At 36.1% G+C, this 19238-nt stretch overlaps 2 pseudogenes; one reads left to right on the forward strand and one right to left on the reverse strand.

The window, feature by feature from the left end:
- The first annotated feature begins 4717 nt into the window (after window positions 1-4717).
- Window positions 4718-4814, forward strand: LOC126025337 (uncharacterized; annotated as a pseudogene).
- A 13615-nt stretch (window positions 4815-18429) lies between these two features.
- LOC126024133 (probable dolichyl pyrophosphate Glc1Man9GlcNAc2 alpha-1,3-glucosyltransferase) overlaps window positions 18430-19238 on the reverse strand; it is a 78166-nt pseudogene continuing 77357 nt past the window's right edge.

Here is a 19238-nt window from a genome sequence, read left to right on the forward strand (position 1 = left end):
AATTATGAATACTCTAAAGCTGTAATATTTGGTGTCTTTTCCTCTCCTTTTAAATCAGATAAATGCAACAACTCTTTTTTAGTACCTAGGTTATTTAAACACACAAAGACAGGCACATAAAATTCTTTTCTAGTTTTGAGTCTGGTGGTTGAAGCAGGAGAGAATAAAACAAACTAGCAAGTCCAATTGGTTAAATATATATGTAAGAACTAAACTTAACCATCAGGTGTCCATAGACTGACTCCTGTGTTAGCTTTCATCTGGCTCTTAATAGTCACGGAAGGACTCTTCAGAACCCACCATTATCTGTAGGTAGCCAAAGAGCCTAAGGCAACATTATCTCAGACAACAAACCTACCTCAAAATTTCATTGGCCTGAAACAATAATTTAATGCAACAAAGAAACTAATTGATTGGCTAATCTTGAGGAGTATATTAAGGGCCAAATTACCTTCAGACTCGGTTTTATTATCTATAACATGTGGCCTCTGAGGACACCATAAAATTGTTAATGTCATTCTAAAAAGCAAGAGAAGAAAGATTATTTGAAGAGGTACATAGGGGGATTTCACAGTCAGGCCTGGAAATGGTGCATATCATTCACACATTCTTCTGGCTAGAACACAGAAACAGATACACAAAGGGTACATATTTGTACAGGAAGAAGTAGATTTGTTCATCATCTAGCTTTTTCTACTCCAATTAAAATGTCCAGAAAGAAATGCCAATTGATTGATATATTAGGATATAGATGCCTCAGAATAATTAAAAAACACAATAATTTTCCAAGTAATCTCACCTATGTAAGAAACACAGTTATTAGACACCCATCAAAATGTATAGACTTACTAAAGGCAAACCTTGGAACTTCAATTGTCTACTATAGTCATTTGCTCTGATCACACTCTTGGTTTCTATGCCACACTATCAGAATGAAAAAAATTTGCAACAAATTTTATCCATCCTGATACCTTCCTGAACCTTTAAGCTTTAATTTTCCTGCTTTCCATTGTCCAGCTCTTGAAGATTCATTCAATGAAGATGCATTCAATTTATGTGACACACTTGGGGGCTGTGCCCTTCCTTAGTGCTCTACATACATCCCTCAAACAGAGGCTTAGCCTGTGGTAGGAATTTATAGGAATAATCCCCATCTATGCTATTATCCTTAGATCTCAAATGAGCCCTTCCTATCACTATATTGTCTGCCCATTATTTTATCTGATGATTGCTACTCCTCAGATCAATTTTCTGGTGACTGAAGCTAATAGGCAACTTCTGAGATTAATCATTGCATATAGTCTAAACACTAATCCATAGACTACAGAAATTTTATTACTCTCTGTATAAGTAATAATATATATTATATACACATATACTAAATGTATATATAAATAATAACATGTACATATATACATTACACCTATATAAAAACACTTTGTATTTGGGCAGCGATACTCTCCATTCTGTCAGATTTTGACTTTTAACTATCAAAAAAGCATTCTATATAAATTATCTGATTTTAATCTGATCTGAACCTTAAAAATAATTTTCTTCTTTTTTTTTTTTTTTTTTTTTGGTTTTTGGGTCACACCTGGCAGTGCTCAGGGGTTATTCCTAGCTCCAGGCTCAGAAATTGCTCCTGGCAGGCACAGGGGACCATATGGGGCGCCGGGATTCGAACCGATGACCTCCTGCATGAAAGGCAAACGCCTTACCTCCATGCTATCTCTCCGGCCCTAAAAATAATTTTAAAATGCTAATATCATTACCACCATCATTTTACAGATAAGATATATGAGGCTTAATGAAATAATATCTTGACAACATCATCCCAAAATTTCTACTTAAGTCCAGTTATTCTAGACACCCAGGTATATGGTATGAAAAAGAACACTATTTGTAATTAGTACTAGATATTAATTTGATCTAGGCTGTACAGGTCTCTCCTCAAAGGGGAAATATTTATAAGATAGCAATATTACACTAGTCTACTCATATGAAATGCCAGATTCCAAAAATTTTGAGCAATCACAATCTTAGATTCAAAAAATGTTGATTCGTTTCACTGTCCTTGACCCTTTTGGGAACCAAGCTGTTACTTTGCAGAAATTATAACATACTTCTGTTTATTAGTCATGACCTGACTTTTCTGACAATGTGAGGAAATTTTCTCAGCCACAAATGTCTGTCAGTGATTTGTAGATGGCAGGTAAGCATATTCACAGGCTATATTTAACACAATTTGAAATTTCATTGTCTTTTACTAAAAGGCAGCTGTTTCCAGATGTCATGAATCAACCTTTATGTCTGACTGACATGGAGTTTGCAGGAAACATCTTGCAACACTGTCATGTGTTATTGGGAGCTGCTTGGATGGGATTATTTGCAAGTCAGAACCTGCTGCTTTCGAGTGAATTGTTATTTGGATGGCTTCAGTAACCTCCTGCTCAGATATTATAATAGGATGACAATTCATGGTTTATCTATGCTGGTTGGTTCACACAGCCATAATACTTTAGTGATTCGATACTAGGAACTTTACAAATACTTGCCAACAATTCAGTAACACATCATATTTGAGGAAAACATTTCCTGAAAGCAAAATGGTGCTATTGTCAAATCCAAGAACATTTTGTTTAGTTTTCCTAGAATTACTTGTCTTAATTTTTGAATTCTGAATTTCCCCCCAATTCTAGAATGTTTTAAGTACCCAGTTAATTTTGTGTGAATTTAGCAATTATTCCCATTAACTTATCTTCATATAAGTCATTCAGTGTAACATACTAATTAACTGACAAGTTTATTGTTTAGTCTGTCAGATCCATGGTTATTTTTATACCACATAAGTCTTCCCAGGCCTTTGGTTGCTTTGCCAACTTTCTGTCCCTTTGTTTTACTACATTTTACCTTATTCACCCCTTTCCTGCTATGGTGCGGGTTAATTTAAGTCCTTTTTTTTCTACTGCTACAACAATCTAATAATAAATGCTTTATGAATATTTTTGAAATATGACATCATTTGTCTATTAAAATAATGCACAATAGCCTAAATATTGTAGAAAAGTAAAATTGGTAAGTGTATTATTATAATTATTATTACTATTAGGTCAGGTATAAAGAAAATGCAAACAATTGTGTGACATAACTTCCAAATAGAACTTGGTTCAATTTTTGTACTTTTCCTTCCTTTCTATTTTTACTAAAAGTAGAAACTCCCTTTTCTATTCAAATTTCTATTTATTGCTTGTAGTTTTGAGCTCTCACATCTGACGATATATCCACTTCTTATTTAAGAAGCAAGATTCTCTTTGCCATGACTAGTTTCAGATTTACCACATTTTACTCACTTAGCTGGCTTGTCAGTTGAAGATATCTGGTAATAAAATGTGGCTGTCTTGCAGGTCAGCATATTGTCACCTCAATTCCCAAAAGAGAAGTTTACAATATCTGTACATTTACTGAGTCTTCATTTAATGCTCTCTCAGCAATCCAGCTCAAGTGCATGACTCGCTCTGTCAGCCACGATGCTTTGGATAGTCACAGCTCACTGGGTTTGGTGTTTCCTTAAATCTCTGGTTTCAAGCCATCAGGCCTATCCTGGCTACTAGCAACTATTTCCAGTGTGTATGGCCATTCCTGAGTGAAGAGACCATTATTCTCCTCATATACTCACCTCTAATTCTCCTTTCTCCAGTAGAATGATTCAGTGTGGCCCCATGATGAACTACTGAAACATTAAGGGGCATCTGAATCCTGTGAAATGACTGTAGCACAGCTTGCCTCTCATTCACAAGGACAGGGAGCTGGGTTTTGAGAGGCTTGTAATTAGTGTAATTACTGTATTTTGATTGCTGAGGTTAACAACATGGGCAATGCCCAAGTATTATCATCATCAATTGATGAGCTGGAGTTTAAAAAATCTGATTATATGACATGTGTTCAGCCATATCACCCTATGTGGCTGTTGGGGAATAAGTAATGCCTTGTTCCTTAATATATTTAAATAGCTTTGCCCATGACACTATTCCAGGTGTGAGTAAACCCAAATAAATGAGTTTTCTATATATGCTTCTGGATGTGATTGTGTTTTAATGAGTGCTATTAAAAATGGCAGCCAAGAGATTTGGAAGCTCATTATTTGATCAGAAATATGTTTGATTGATCAGGAATATGTCAAAGATTAAAAATAATATTTGTGAAACAGACAGCTTTTTCATATAAGACTTTCCAAAAGCAATAAATATATAAATGATCCTTAAATAGCATCATTTGGCAATGTCAAATTTCACAAATTTTTAATAAATATTTTTGATTGTCACAATTCAGTTAGAAAGAAAGGAAAGGTGGAGTATACTACTGGCATCTAGTGGATAGAGGCTAGGGATGCTGTTTTAGTTTAGTTTTTTTTAATAAGCTTTTTATTTACAGCAGAGCATAGCTTGCTACAATGAAAAATTATTTGACTCAAAATGTCAGTAATGATAAAGTTAAAAAATCCTGGGTCACACCAAAGAAGAGTCTCAAAGAAGTACCTAAAACTATCCAAAAATAACATACTGCAACAGCTTTCCTACTTAAAAATATTCAACATATACTACCAAAATTTCAGAGATGTAACTGGGAGCACTTTAAAAATTGGAAGACCTCTGACTTTTAAAAATCAAACTTTCAGAAATGATGAAAGTATCCTAAAATTAGTTTGAGAATCAAATGAGTGCTCATTTTGGCAGCTCACATACTAAAATTGGCATGATACAGAGATTATCATGGCCCCTGAGCAAGGAGAATCAAATGAACATTTTTTCTTTATTCCATTATTGAATGAATGATGAGATGATGAATACCCATTCCACAATCCTGTTCTTTGACACATCCAAGAATTTCCTCATGAAATTATGTTGCTTGAAAAAAAAGATTTTTATTTAAATTTTATCATAACCCATAACATATAGTCTTTAGTAAGAGAAAATTTGAAAGTCTCAAATCTTATACACATATATTTGGTTTCATTAATATTAAAACAATAGGTTATTGAGGCTCAAATTCTGACTCTTCCTAAAACACTTTGACTATATATTAAATCAAATACTCAATTTTATTAAATTACATAAAATTTAAATTAAGATTAATTCTTGACCTCCAAAAGTCAAGATCTGAAAACAATTTAAATACCCAACAAAAAGTGAGTGGGTAAAGAAGTTGTGGTATATAAACACAATTGAATATTCAGCTATAAGAAAAGATGGAATCTTATATTTTACAGTAAGTATGAAGCTAGAAAGTGTCATGTTAAGCTAAATAAAACTGAATAAGAAAGACAAATAGTAAAGAATCTTATGTTTATGTGCCATATAAATAAACAAATTAAGGGCATATCTAATAGTGAGGGAGAAAAATAATCCTTAGCCTCTTGACAACAAGACTGAGGTTATCAAGTCAATAGAGCTGGATGGGAAAGTCCTGCATGTTTAGCTCTTTCGTGGTGCATATGATGTGGTAATTTATACCCTTAACAGGCAAAACATTATATTCTTGTAAACCATGCTCAATAAAATAGAAAGAAAAAATAATTGCTGAGGGTTTTTTGCTGGTTTTTTTGTTATTGTTGTTTTTATATCTATTTCAGATAACTCTGAGATTGGTAAAATGATGACACTATGAAGAGTCATGACTTTCAAAACTTAAGACAGCTTTTGGAAGACCAAGACATTCAAGAAGCCTGTTTTTGTAGCTATCCATATCACTCTGGGAGTACTTAAGAAACATGTATGAGCAGAAGATGTTAAGAACATTCATTCCTTACTTTTAACAAAGACTTTGGATCCAAATTTCAAAGTAACTTTAGATCCCCTGAAGTAAATCTAGAAGTAAATCTGCTATCTACCAGACTAGGAAGATGCAAGCGACATTTTGTTTGTTTGTTTGTTTTTGGGCCACACCCAGCGGTACTCAGGAGTTACTCCTGCTATCTGCTCAGAAATAGCTCCTGGCAGGCACGGGGGACCATATGGGACGCCGGGATTCGAATCAACCACCTTAGGTCCTGGATCGGCTGCTTGCAAGGCAAACACCGCTGTGCTATCTCTCCGGGCCCGCAAGCAACATTCTTTCCTGTAAATCTTCTTCTAGTTTTTCTTAGCTTCCTAAAGGGAATGGAAAGAGGATACTTTCACTTCTGGTCTCTCAAAGGGCCAAGTATCTAAGGAAGTACATGCATTAAAGAGAAAAAGAAGTAGGCACTCAGAGCCAACCAGACCTTTCTGTATATAAAACAACTCCTTCTTTGCCTCTCTGGGTCCTAGAAATTAGAACATCCAGGAAGACTGAAGATGTAAGTTGCCATGTAATGAAGCTTACCCACACAATTCTAGATAGTATTCAGTCTAGGGTGGGTTGGAATTGGGGCAGATGAACTCCCAAATTGGAGACAATTTACTGAAATATTTAACAATAGCTTTCACGGAAGCATTAAGGAGTAAAGAAACATAAGCTTCTGAATGTATAGGCTTTAAGAGTAAACAAATAGAGACACAGCATCATCAGGAGGAACACAAAATGTCAGAAAAACTGGTATTAAGGGGTAATAAAGAAGAACAAAAAAGAGACAAATTTTTGCAGAAATAAACAGTTTGAGATAGAGAAGATAGAGAGAAGAGACAGAAACAGGTAGAGGGGAGAAGAGAGAGGGTAAGAAGGAAACAAAAGTATTGGTACACTAGTGAAAGGATGGGTGTTGGACATTTTATGATGGAAACTCAATCATGAACAACTTTGTAACATAAATAATAGAATTTAAGTTACAAAAAAAATGCTTTAGAGAAGTTTCTCTCCAAAAATGCCTTCTTATCCGGAGAACTTAGATATATCTAACCACTTCCAGAATTTCAAATCAGTCTTCAGATTAATCTAAGTTTTAGCTGTATATTAATCTCAAATCCAACCTAAATCATCTTTTATAAGATTCTGGGCTATGACTAGAGAAAGCTGAAATCTGAAGATAGTCCCAAATATAGCTACCATTATGGATTTAAGGCCAAAACTTCATGAAGACTGGTCATAGGAAAAAGCAGGGAAGTCAAACTAGCTGATAGCTTCCTTGAAATAAAATCAAATTAATCATGTCCACTACTTCATTGTAAACTATATAAACCATGCAGATCAGTTATAAAGAAGACATCACATATTTTTAGGCAGGTAGAAAAATAACTCAAGTTTCTTTACTAACAAAACTACTCTTGCTCACTCTCAAAGTTATGAGCAAGTTCATTGTTGAATTAATTTGAGATTCATGTGTTTTTGACATAGAGAAAAGTAGCTATTTGATGCCCATACCAAATGGCAAGAATGTGGAAAGGTAGTAGGGAGAAAATAAGAATAATTTTTCTTGAAAAAGCAGCAGAAACTCCAGCTTGATTTGAGGCTGGCAGAAGCCCTGAGAAACAGAGGCATGAGTGCTCCCTACCACAAAGAACAAATTTAACCTGAGAGGCAATGCCCCTCTTCCACTGAGAGCATACAGGCTTTTCCTGCCCAGAAACACAAAAGCAGAGTAGCATAGCCACTCTGCTTCATCTATGGCTATGATTATCCCCTAATCAATGTATACCAGCACAACACATAGAAAAATAAACACTACAAAAGACTCTATGGGAAAGCATCACAGAACAGCACCATGCTTAAAGAATGAAGATGTTGGATCTAAAGATCCAATAAGTACCAGCCAACTACATAGCTTCTCTGAGAAAGACTTTAGAGAAGAAATTTGAAAGATGTTAAAGGAACTCAAAAAAATCTATGGAACAAACCAAACAAACCACAAATAAGAATCAAGAGGACATGAAAGTAGAAATAAGAAAACTCCAAACTGGGCCCGGAGAGATAGCACAGCGGTGTTTGCTTTGCAAGCAGCCGTTCCAGGACCAAAGGTGGTTGGTTTGAATCCCGGTGTCCCATATGGTCCCCCGTGCCTGCCAGGAGCTATTTCTGAGCAGACAGCCAGGAGTAACCCCTGAGCACCGCCGGGTGTGGCCCAAAAACCAAAAAAGAAAAAAAAGTAAAAAAAGAAAACTCCAAACTGGAAATGGACAGTGGCGCATGAGGTAGTGCATTTGCCTTGCATGCACTAATCTAGGACAGACCGCAGTTTGATCCCCCAGCGTACCATATGGTCCCCCAAGCCAGGAGTGATTTCTGAGTGTATAGCCAGGAGTAACCCTTGAGCATCACCGGGTATGGCCCAAAAAGCAAAAAAAGAAAAGAAAAGAAAGAAAAAGAAAACTTCAAACAGAAATATCAGGGTTAAAAATAATTGGTAGCCAAAATGAAAACTTCACTGGAAAACAACACCAACAGAGTAACAGCTGCTAAAGACAGAATCAGTGAGCTGGAAGATATTTCATCTTAACATAACAACTCCATTCAATAGAAAAGGTTGGAAAATAGCCTTAAAATAATATATCAGACAATGGGGAAAAAATCCTCAAAGAATATGAACAGATAAAAATAGGTCTGTGATAAAGAAAATCTCCACAAAAAATACGTAGTAAAGGCCATCATTGCAGAAAAGCTTCTAGAGCTAAGAGTACATGGAGCCAAACTACATGCTGAAAGAATACCAACTAAAAGAGATCCAAAAAAAAAAAACACCCCAAGGCACATCCTACTCACAATGATAAATTCCACAGATAGGGATGGATTACACTGAAGTCAACAAGATCAAAAAGGGAAATTATGTACAAAGGAGCATCCTGAAGTTTTATCAAAAGCAACCCTCAAGGCCCTAAGCAGTAGTGGAATATAGTAACAAAACTCAATGAAATGAATGTTTCGCCAAGAATATGTCAACCAGCCAGACTTACAATCAGGTTTGAAGGAAAGATATACAGCTTCACATATAGACAATAGTTGAGGAACTTTACAGATTCAAAACCCACCTTAAATGAAGAAATGAGGGGCAGTAGAGCACAGCAGTAGGTTGTTTGCCGTACACATAGCCAATCCAGGACAGATGGTGGTTTGAATCCTGGCATCCTATATGGTTCCCTGTGCCTGCCAGAAGCAATCTTTTAGTGCAAAGCCAGGAGTGACCCCTGGGCACCTACGGGTGTGATCCAAAAACCAAAAAAAAAAAAAAAAAGAATGAAAGTTCTACTATAAGGCAAGGCAGACCCAATAAACACACTCTTAGAAAAACTCTTAGGAAAAGATGACCCTAAATACCATGACAATCATCTCTTTCAACATCAATGGTCTAAATGCATCAGTTAAGAGACACAGAGTGACAAAATGAATCAAAATGTTGAATCCAATGTTTTAGTCAGAGCAAACATATGCTCAAAGTCAAAGGTTGGAGAACAATCATTTAAGCAAACAACTCCCTTGAAAAGATGGACACTTCTTGATAATCAAAGGATATGTGCACCAGGGAGAAATTACACTCATAAACATATATACACCCAATGAGAGACCAGCAAAATATTTAAAAGAATTGCTAACAGATCTGAGGAAAGACATCAATAGCAACACAATAATAGTAGGAGAATTAAACACTGTCCTGCTTTTGTAGGTCAACCAGGCTAAAGCCCATCAAGAATATACAGCTCTGAAAGAAGAAATGAAAGAGAATGGCTTAGTAGATACATATATCTACTAAGATATATAAAGAGGAAATCAAAAGATTTCTTAAAACAAACAAGAATAAAAACACAAATTATCAGAATATTGTGGGATATAGCAAAAGAGGTATTAAGAGAAAAAAATTGTGGCTTTTAAAGCATTCATCAGGAAGTAAGAAGGGGCCTAGATAAATAATTTAATGGTGCAACTTAAAAATTGGAAAAAGAATAAAATGAACCAAAAATTGGCAAATGGAAGAAATAATAAAACTTAGAGCAGAAATTAAGAATGTGAAACACACACACACACACACACACACACACACACACACACACCGATCCAAAAATATCAATGAAAGCAAGAGTTTTAAAAAAAATAAACAAGATCATTAAACTATAGCCAAACTTACAAAGAAAATAATAGAGAGAAATTAAATCAAAGAAATTAGAAATGAAAAGGGAAGATTACTACAGACAAAAACTTCAAAAGATAATCAGAGATTATTTTGATAAACTCTATGCCACAAAACATGAGAATTTGGAAGAAATGGGTAAATTTTTGGTCTTCTATAACTGCTCATAGTTAAACCAAGATTATTCTAGCATGTCTGAATAGACCTGTCACTGTTGAGAAATCAAAATGGTAATCAAAAGTCTTCCCAAAAAAACAAAAGCCCAGGCCCAGATGGATTCACTAGAAAATTCTTTCAAATCTTTCAAGAGGACCTACTAGTAATTATTAATCCTTTTTAGGCTCTTCTAGGAAATTAAAGAAACAAACACTTCCAAATAGTTTTAATGAAGCTAATATCCTGATACCAAAAGCAGAAAGAAATGCCACAAAAAAGAGAACTACAAACCAATATCCTAGATGAACACATATGCAAAGATCCTCAACAAAATTCTATCAAATAAGATCCAACGCCTCATCAAGTAGAAATCATTCTGGAGATTTAAGTATGATTCAACATACACAAGTCAATCAATGTAATACACCACCACAACAAATAAAAACCATATGATAATATGAATAGATGCAGAGAAAGCATTTGATAAGGTCCAACAGTTGTTCATGTTAAAAAACTTTCAATAAAATGGAAATAAAATGAACTTTTTTCAATATAGTCAAACCCATGGCAAATATTAAACTAAGTAAAATCTGACAGTCTTTTCTCTAAAATATGATACAAGACAAGGTTCCCCCATCTCACCACTCCTATTCAACACAGTACTGGAAGTACTTGCCAAGCAATTAGACAAGAAAAAGATATCAAGGGCATCCATATAGGAAAGGAAGAAGATAAGCTCTCACTGTCTAGAGATGACATAATACTATATTAAGAAAATTCTGAAGAATACCAAAAAGCTTCTATAAACAATAGATTTATATAGCAACATGGCACACACATTTAACACACATAAATCAATAGCCTTTTTGTATATAAATATTGGTAGAGAAGAAATAGAAGAAATAAAAAAGCAATCCCATTCAAAATAGTAAAATAGACACTCAAATGCCTTGAAGTCAACTAAAGAGGTGAAGAACATATACATATATGTATGTGTGTGTATATATATGTATATATATAAACTAAAAAACACTGCTTCAAGAAATAAAAGGGAACTCAAAAAAATTAAAGCATATACCCTTCTCATGAATTGGGAGGATCAACATTATTAAAATGTCAATACTCTCCGAAGCATTGCTTTAATTGGTTTAATGTAATTCCTCTATGGATAGCCATGACATTCTTGAAAGAAGTGGATCAAACATTTCTGAAATTCATTTGGAAGAACAAATGCCCATGAATTGCTAAAGCAACCCTTATGAAAAAGAATATTAGAAGCATCACTTTTCCCAACTTTAAATTGTATTACAAAGCAATAGGGGCCGGAGTGGTAGAGCAGCTGTAGGGTGTTTTCCTTCCATGCGGCTGACCTAGGACAAACTGTGGTTCTATCCCCCAGCATTCCATATAGTCCCTCAAGCCAGGATCGATTTCTGAGCACATAGTCAGGAGTAACCCCTGAGTGTAGCCAGGTGTGGCCCAAGCCCCTCCCCCGCCACACACAAAGCAATAGTCATCAAAACAGCATAGTTTGGGAATAAAGATAAACCCTCAAATGAATGGAATAGAGTATTCAACAAATGAACCCCAGACACACAATTAACCTTTAATAAAGGGGCAAGAAACATAAAATGAAGCAAGGAAACCCTTTTCAACAAGAGGTGCTCAACCACATGCAAAAAAGCAAACTCAGACCTTTATCTAACACTACACTCAAAGGTCAAATAAAAGTTGCTTAAAGACCTTGATATCAGACCTGAAACTATAAGGTATATAGAAGAAAACATAGGCAAAACATTTTATGACATTGACACTAAAAGCATCTTCAAAGAGGAAATAGCACTGTTCAAACAAGTGGAAACAGAGATAAACAAATAGGATTACATTAAACTGAGAAGTCTCCACATCTCCTAGGAGACAGTGACTAGGATAGAAAGGGCAGCCATGAAATGGAAAACTATTTACTCAAAACCCATCTAATAAGGGGCTAACAAGAAAAAAATCATCTAACCCTATCAAAAAATAGGGAGAAGGGGCCGGTGAGGTGGTGCTAGAGGTAAGGTGTCTGCCTTTCAAGCACTAGCCAAAGAAGGACCATGGTTCGATTCCCTGGAGTCCCATATGGTCCCCCCAAGCCAGGGGTGATTTCTGAGCACTTAGTCAGGAGTAACACCTGAGTATCAAATGAGTGTGGCCCAAAAAACCAATATATATATATATATATATATATATATATATATATATATATATATAGAGAGAGAGAGAGAGAGAGAGAGAGAGAGAGAGAGAGAAGAAATGAACAGACATTTTCTCAAAGAGAAATGCAGATGGCCAAAGACACATGAATAAATGCTCCACATCACAAATCATCAGAGAAATGCAAATAAAAGCAACAATAAGTTATCATCTCACATCACAGAGACTGCCACACATCACAAAGAATAAGAACAATCAGCACTGGTATGAATGCAGGGAGAAATGGACTCCCATTCACTGCTGGTGGGAGTGCCATCTAGTCTATCCTTTCTGAAAAAACAATATGGATATTCCTTAGAAAGCCGGATATTGAGCTACCATAAGATCCAGCAATACCACTCCTAGGGATATACAAAAACACAATACAAAATGCCCTCTGCACTCTTTATGTTCATCTCAGCACTAGTTACAATAGTCAGAATCTGGAAATAATCCAGGTACTCAACAACAGATAAGTGGCTAAAGAAACAGTGGTACATTTACACAGTGGAAAAATTAAAATATTAGGAAAATAAAGTCAGGAAATTTGCCTAGAAAGGAATGGACATGGAGACTATTATGCTAAGTGAAATGAGCCAAAAGGAGAAGGATAGACATAGAATAGTCCCACTCATCTGAGAATGTAAGAAAAATAAAAGAAAGTACAGCATGTATATCCAGAGTCAATAGAGCAGTATGCCGGGTTGACCAGTTCATGACATGAAGCTTGTCACAAAGAGCAGTGAGGGCAGCTAGAGTACAAACCACAATGACACCTACCATGACAATGACAGTGAGGGAGAGAAGCCGAATGCCTCTCTGAGAGACAGGCAGGGAATTGGAGTGGGGGAGAGAAAGAGGGGACTTTGGTGATTGCACTGGTGAAGGATGAAGTAAATTCTATGACTGAAACCCCAGTAGAATATTTTTGTAAACATGGCGATTAAAAAAAAAAGAATAACTTCTTGAATAAACAAGACAAACACTCATTTTTATTTAAAAATGTTTTATTTAAATAATTTTATTAATTTTTTAATTATTAAAAAATTTTAATGTGAGGGTATTTGTATTGTAATAGCTTTATTGGGCAATATACCTTCTCCAAAATTTTCATGGAAGGAAATAGTCATAGAGGGAAGTTCAAGCAATGATGAATTAATGTCGTCAAACTGAAAGAGTTTATTTACAATACTTTAGGTAAAAGAGTTTAATAAGGACAGTAGTGATGGAAAATATTACAAAAGTTTGCCCTTGATGTGAGGGCACAATTGTAGGACTGGCTGCTACTTAATAAAGAAGCAATGTCAGGTCGCACCATTATTCCTTCAAATTGGGTCAGTCCTGGGGAGAAATTCCCAGCCATGAAGATGTACATTTGTGGCACTAAAGGAATGGACAGCTGCTGGCAAACCATAAAAATAACTTCCCACCCAGCAGAATTTGACTCTGCATTTCAGAACCTGCCTTTATCCTCCTGGCTTCTCCACCCCATGGATGCTTTTTCTCTCCTACTTCCCTTTCCTTTTCCTCTTTTCTCTTTGTCTGCCCTGGGTGCTATCCAGTGGGATTGACTTGGCAATAGCCAAGGTTCTTAATTTGTTTTACTTGCAGTTTCCCATTGTAAAGCTTTTAGGAGTTCATCTCACATTCTAATTCTGATTAAGTGGCTCCTGCTTTGCCTCCCTCCTAGGCTTGTCATAAGAACAGAGGAGTGTTGGGTACTTTGTGTCTATAATGGGCCCACAACTCCCCAGAGGGAGGTTTTATATTTAAGACAACAAAAATAACTCTCATTACAATTAATAAAAGAAAAATGAGGCTCCCCATGTAGAATCTCAATAAGCCTCCACTATATTAAACATTCAGGCAAGAGATTTGCAGAAGACTTAGCCTGTTATATTCAAGAGGGGACCATAATTAATGGGACTGGGAAGCAGACAACACTAGGTGATGTTTAAAGCTACTAGTTGTCTCTACAGCTTTTAAGTAGCTTCTATATTCTCTACTTCCTAACTTCTTAAACTGGGGGTCATTATCCCATAATATAACTAAATGTGGGGATCACAAAAGCATTGGAAAGATTTCTGAACATCCAGTGATCAAAAGATACCACAACATTTCCCTAATCTGAAGTGTTTCTGGCAGTGCTCACCTGTGATACATTTTTTTTTCATGCAAAAAGTATCCATGAGCAGAAAAAGCTTAATAAATTTTTCTCTATTTCTTTCCTTTTTATTTATTTAAAGAAAATGCATCACATAGTTGACATATTTGATCATAATTCGTTTCCAGATAACTGGAGCAATGTTCTTTAAAAATATAAAGTAAAACATAAGATGCACACAACTGACCCAGAACGAACCTTGGTTTGATCCCGGTGTCTCATATGGTCCCCCAAGCCAGGAGTGATTTCTGAGCACATAGCCAGGAGAAACCCCTGAGCTTCACCATGTAAAACAGAAACAAAAACAAAAACAAAACAAAACAAAACAAAACATACTAAAGTGTGGTCAGATTAGTGTTCCCAAAGGGAATAGTAGAGGGTCAGTGATAAAGTCCCTCTCTATTCCACTGGCCCCCCACTTTACTTGGTCTAAAACTTGGAAAATTACTCAGAATAGATTCATTACATTATTTAACTGTTGCAGAGAATATTTCCTAATGTAATAATGTAGCCTTGAGGGGCCAGAGCGGTTCGGACTGCCGTTCGATCCCCCAGCAGCCCATATAGTCCCCCAAGCAAGGAGCGATTTCTGAGCATATAGCCAGGAGTAACCCCTGAGTGTCAATGGATGAGGCCCAAAAACAAAAACAAAAACAAAACAAATAATGTAGCTTTGAATGAAATGAATTATAGTTGATTCTGCACACTATTCTACTATCTTCATGATTCTCATCAAGCTACTAAAGATTTTTGAGTCTTAGTTTCCACTTAGTATAAGAGTTGAGACACTTAGATCACAACAAACCTCTTGGGCCCTGTTGGGTGTGACCCTACATTTTTAGAAAAAGAAAAAGAAATTAAGAGCTAATGTTTGCTAGATCACAAATAGTTACAAAATCTTGGTGCCTTGAAAAAAATACTTCTCTTACTACCAGTAGTTATTGACCTATGGAGAATAACTGAGACAACAGAACTTGATGAGTCGCAGTCACATGTTTCTCTATTCACCTTCACCAATCACAAACCAGGTTCTACGAAGGCTAGTCACAAGAGCATAAAGAAACAAAAGAAATTGTGCAAGATATGAAAAGTGCCTAGTCAATCCATGTGCTTTTATATTTCACCAGTCAAAGCAGTCACTAAACCTAATCTAAAAATAAGTCAAAGGGTGCTTTATATACCTATACCTTCATCACATCAAGTCAGTGTATATGTACAGAATGAGGAAAAGATCACTCTTGTATGTTACTGTTATGTAGAAAGCTTCTCCTATGTAAAATGATATTATATTTCCAACTCTGAAAGGTACATTTGATATGGTCAAGAAGTTATGTTGCTATAACTACCAATGATCCTCACTTGACACTACACAAAAGACAAAAGTAAATCAAAGGACAAGCTCAAGAAGGTAAAAGGCATTGCAGTGTCAGGTGAAATCTCAGTGGCTGAGCTCTCAGCCAGTGTACTTAAAGGTCCCCACCTTCCAAGGAGTCTCCTATACCCTGGGAACTTAATGTCTCAGATTTTCACTGAGGCTCTCAAGTCTGTGAATAGCAAAGATGAGAAGAGCCAGTGCAGGAGAGAGGTTATAAGGACAAGTAAAGTATTAAAGAGCAGGAAAGAACTTCATGACATTCCTTCCAACCCTGGTTCAAATAAGGGCTTCAGATAGCCTAGCATTCTATCAATATCATGGGTTTACCTGAAAATCTTCATCTCTTCATCAAAATGTTGATAACTGATGTGGGTGAAATAACATATTTCAACAAATAAAAAGATATTCTGGTCAATGAGAGAGCAAAGAATTGGAAAATTCCCATGCATAATGCAGAAGATTTTTACAAGACTCACAAGTACTGGCACATTTTTACTTAATTCTGACTTAGGGTTATGGCAGTTCAGAGCTTATAGAAATCATGTGGTTCATTTAATCTGAAAAAACTGAGAGCTAGAAAGGTAAAATGTAATGTACAAACTGAGGACTCTTGATCCTCAAGTCAGAGGTCAGTTATATCATGCTAACATTTCTCCCTTGTTTGCTCGCATATACAAAAGAAGGACGCTGAGGAGTAATCAATGCATCATGAGACAGAGATTCTTGGGAAAGATTTGTGATAAAATATTCTCCAAAGAATATATAAATACAGACACTTAAGATTATTATTCTGGTTGCCAAGACAACAAAAGAACAAAAATCATAAAATGAAATTATCAAAAAAAAAACCTCTTCCCTTGAGCTCTGTACCCAAATCACATTGAGACCAAGGGTGAAACACCTTTCACCTTGGAATTGTAGCCCAAAGCATGCATCTGCGAATGAATCATAGACTTCTAATCACAATACTTGGGCTGCCATAGCCTTGGAAGGCCTGCAGAGCAAAAGTACAGTGTGCTGCAGGCCAGAGCAAGCTGAGGACTAATTCCATTCACATGTGTCTAGGAGCTTTGTTTAGGAGAAAGCAATCCAAAGGCCAAAGCAGAGTTCATTTTAATAGCACTGAGGTTTTGTGCATGTCTAATCATGGGATCAGTAAATTACATGCTTGGTGCACAGACCATATGACTTTTGTGGGATTGTGGAACGTTTGAGTGAATTTGGAAGAAATACTGAAGACAAAAAAAAATCTTGAAGCATAAAGCCAAGTTATGAAGCTGTTATTGGGGTAGATGAGTATCAGAAGGAGCCTTGTGCTCTGAAGCATCGTCTAAACCTGGGCACTGATGAAGAATTAAGCACTCACAGAGCCACTATAAAGGAAACTATTAACTCCTTTCATGAATGGGCAGTTAAATGTTCATCGCCAAAAGCAGACCAGAAATTGAAGGTCAGAAGTGGTTCAGGAAAGAACTTCCTTCCAGTCCTGCCTGCCTCTCTCAAAACTCAAATAATCAAAAGGCCTTGAAGTCACTGGACACAGAAGGTTTCTAATAATAAACCCATACAAATCAGGTAAATAATTAACACATGAATATGTCACTGATGGTGAATTAGAAAAGGAAATGTTAATAACTATGTACCATTCTGTTCTTCCTTTTTCCTGGTCCTAGTTTCTATACCTATCCTCATGACCTTCTGATCTCTACATATGAACATATATGTAAGCACACACATGTCACTTATACACACAGAAAAATTTTCAATTACTAAATTGTAGTTGATAAAAATGTTTGGGAAAGGCAGTCCTAGAACTTTGGTACTAAAATCTAGAAACTGAAAAATCAGAAAATGTTATAATTATACTGTCTAAGACTCTGATCTAATTTTTAGAAAAAAAGTTTTTTTTTTGAAAAGAAATTTTTTCTCCAGGGATAGTGAGTAGGGGACACACCTAAAATTGGCTGGATATGGGTTCAATTTCTAGAACCACCTTGTCCCCTAAGAGTATAGCCCTGAAAGTAACTCCAGAGTGACTCAGGTGGTCCCTGGCATTCTGGAGCCTAAGCAACATCATATCCACTGGTCTTTTTTCTGAACTCTGGCCTAGTTGATTAATCATTTCTAGTCGTTTCCAAGGCTTCCAGATCACTGCTTTGGGGGCTTTCCCAAAAATTAAAATTTAAAAATAGTAATCATCCCAAAAAGAACCTCTGGTACTCAAAAAATCCCAACAATTGAAAGGAGGTCAGCAACATAGAAATATCCTCCTCACGTAGAATGCTTCCCAAGGATACCATGCGTGGAAGGCCAATTTCAGAGCAACTAAGAATCCTAGGTGTTGTCCCCATACTATGAGTTTCTTAAAGGAACAGGAATGTGTTTGCCATTTCTATACATTATTACCCATGCAAATAGTGCTTCCCAAACCCTAATGCTACTGAAAGTGCCTATCCCAATTCCACACACTCAGCAGGCAAAGAGATCATCATTTTCCCCAACACAGATCCTTATGTTTTTCTCCTTCATATAGGCAGAATTCAGTAAGCCATCACTGTTTTCTTTGACATCAATCTGGTAGAAATGTACGGGACTATTTAATAAGTTAAACCTAAAAAGACACAGTCACAAGTATAAATAGCTTTAGAATGGCCTTAGAGCTTTGGGAGCCTTTGATTTGGATGTTTTCTATTTTATACCAGTTCTCTCCTTTCACAGATACATACATGCTAGGCACAGTTACTGGCACTAGGGATACAGTCCTCTTCTGGTTTTCCTGGAAAAGTCATTCAGTCAGTTCTAATTTTGGATCAATCAGTAATAAACATTGATCAAAAAGCACCTGCCTGTGCTAGAGCCTATCCTAAGCACTTTTAGGGAGATGATGCAATAAATGCCTGACTTTGCCTCAAGAACCTAATCATTCAGCAGAGCAGTTGAAACTACACACAGCAGAGGGAAAATGGGCAGACTCAGCAGAACAGACAGGCCCCAGGTTGAACAAACTATTCTGAGTAGAGAATACTTGGTGGGAAAGTGAGAATATGCTGTTAGAATCTGGGTCTCAGAACTTATTCTCTGATAACTGATTTACAGTATTGGCCCTGTCATGAGAAAAATTGTGAAAAAAAAGAAATTGATGTTAAGTGAACATGGCAAAGGTCTTTAAAAATTGTACTTCAAAAAACTTTCTCAGCAATTTTTTGTTGTTTGTTGTTTGTTTGTTTGAGGGGGTCACAACTGGTAGATCTAGTAGTTCTCAGAGGATCATGTGATAT

The sequence above is a fragment of the Suncus etruscus genome, chromosome 12 (genome assembly GCF_024139225.1).
Source record: "Suncus etruscus isolate mSunEtr1 chromosome 12, mSunEtr1.pri.cur, whole genome shotgun sequence".
In the NCBI taxonomy this organism is placed as follows: domain Eukaryota; kingdom Metazoa; phylum Chordata; class Mammalia; order Eulipotyphla; family Soricidae; genus Suncus; species Suncus etruscus.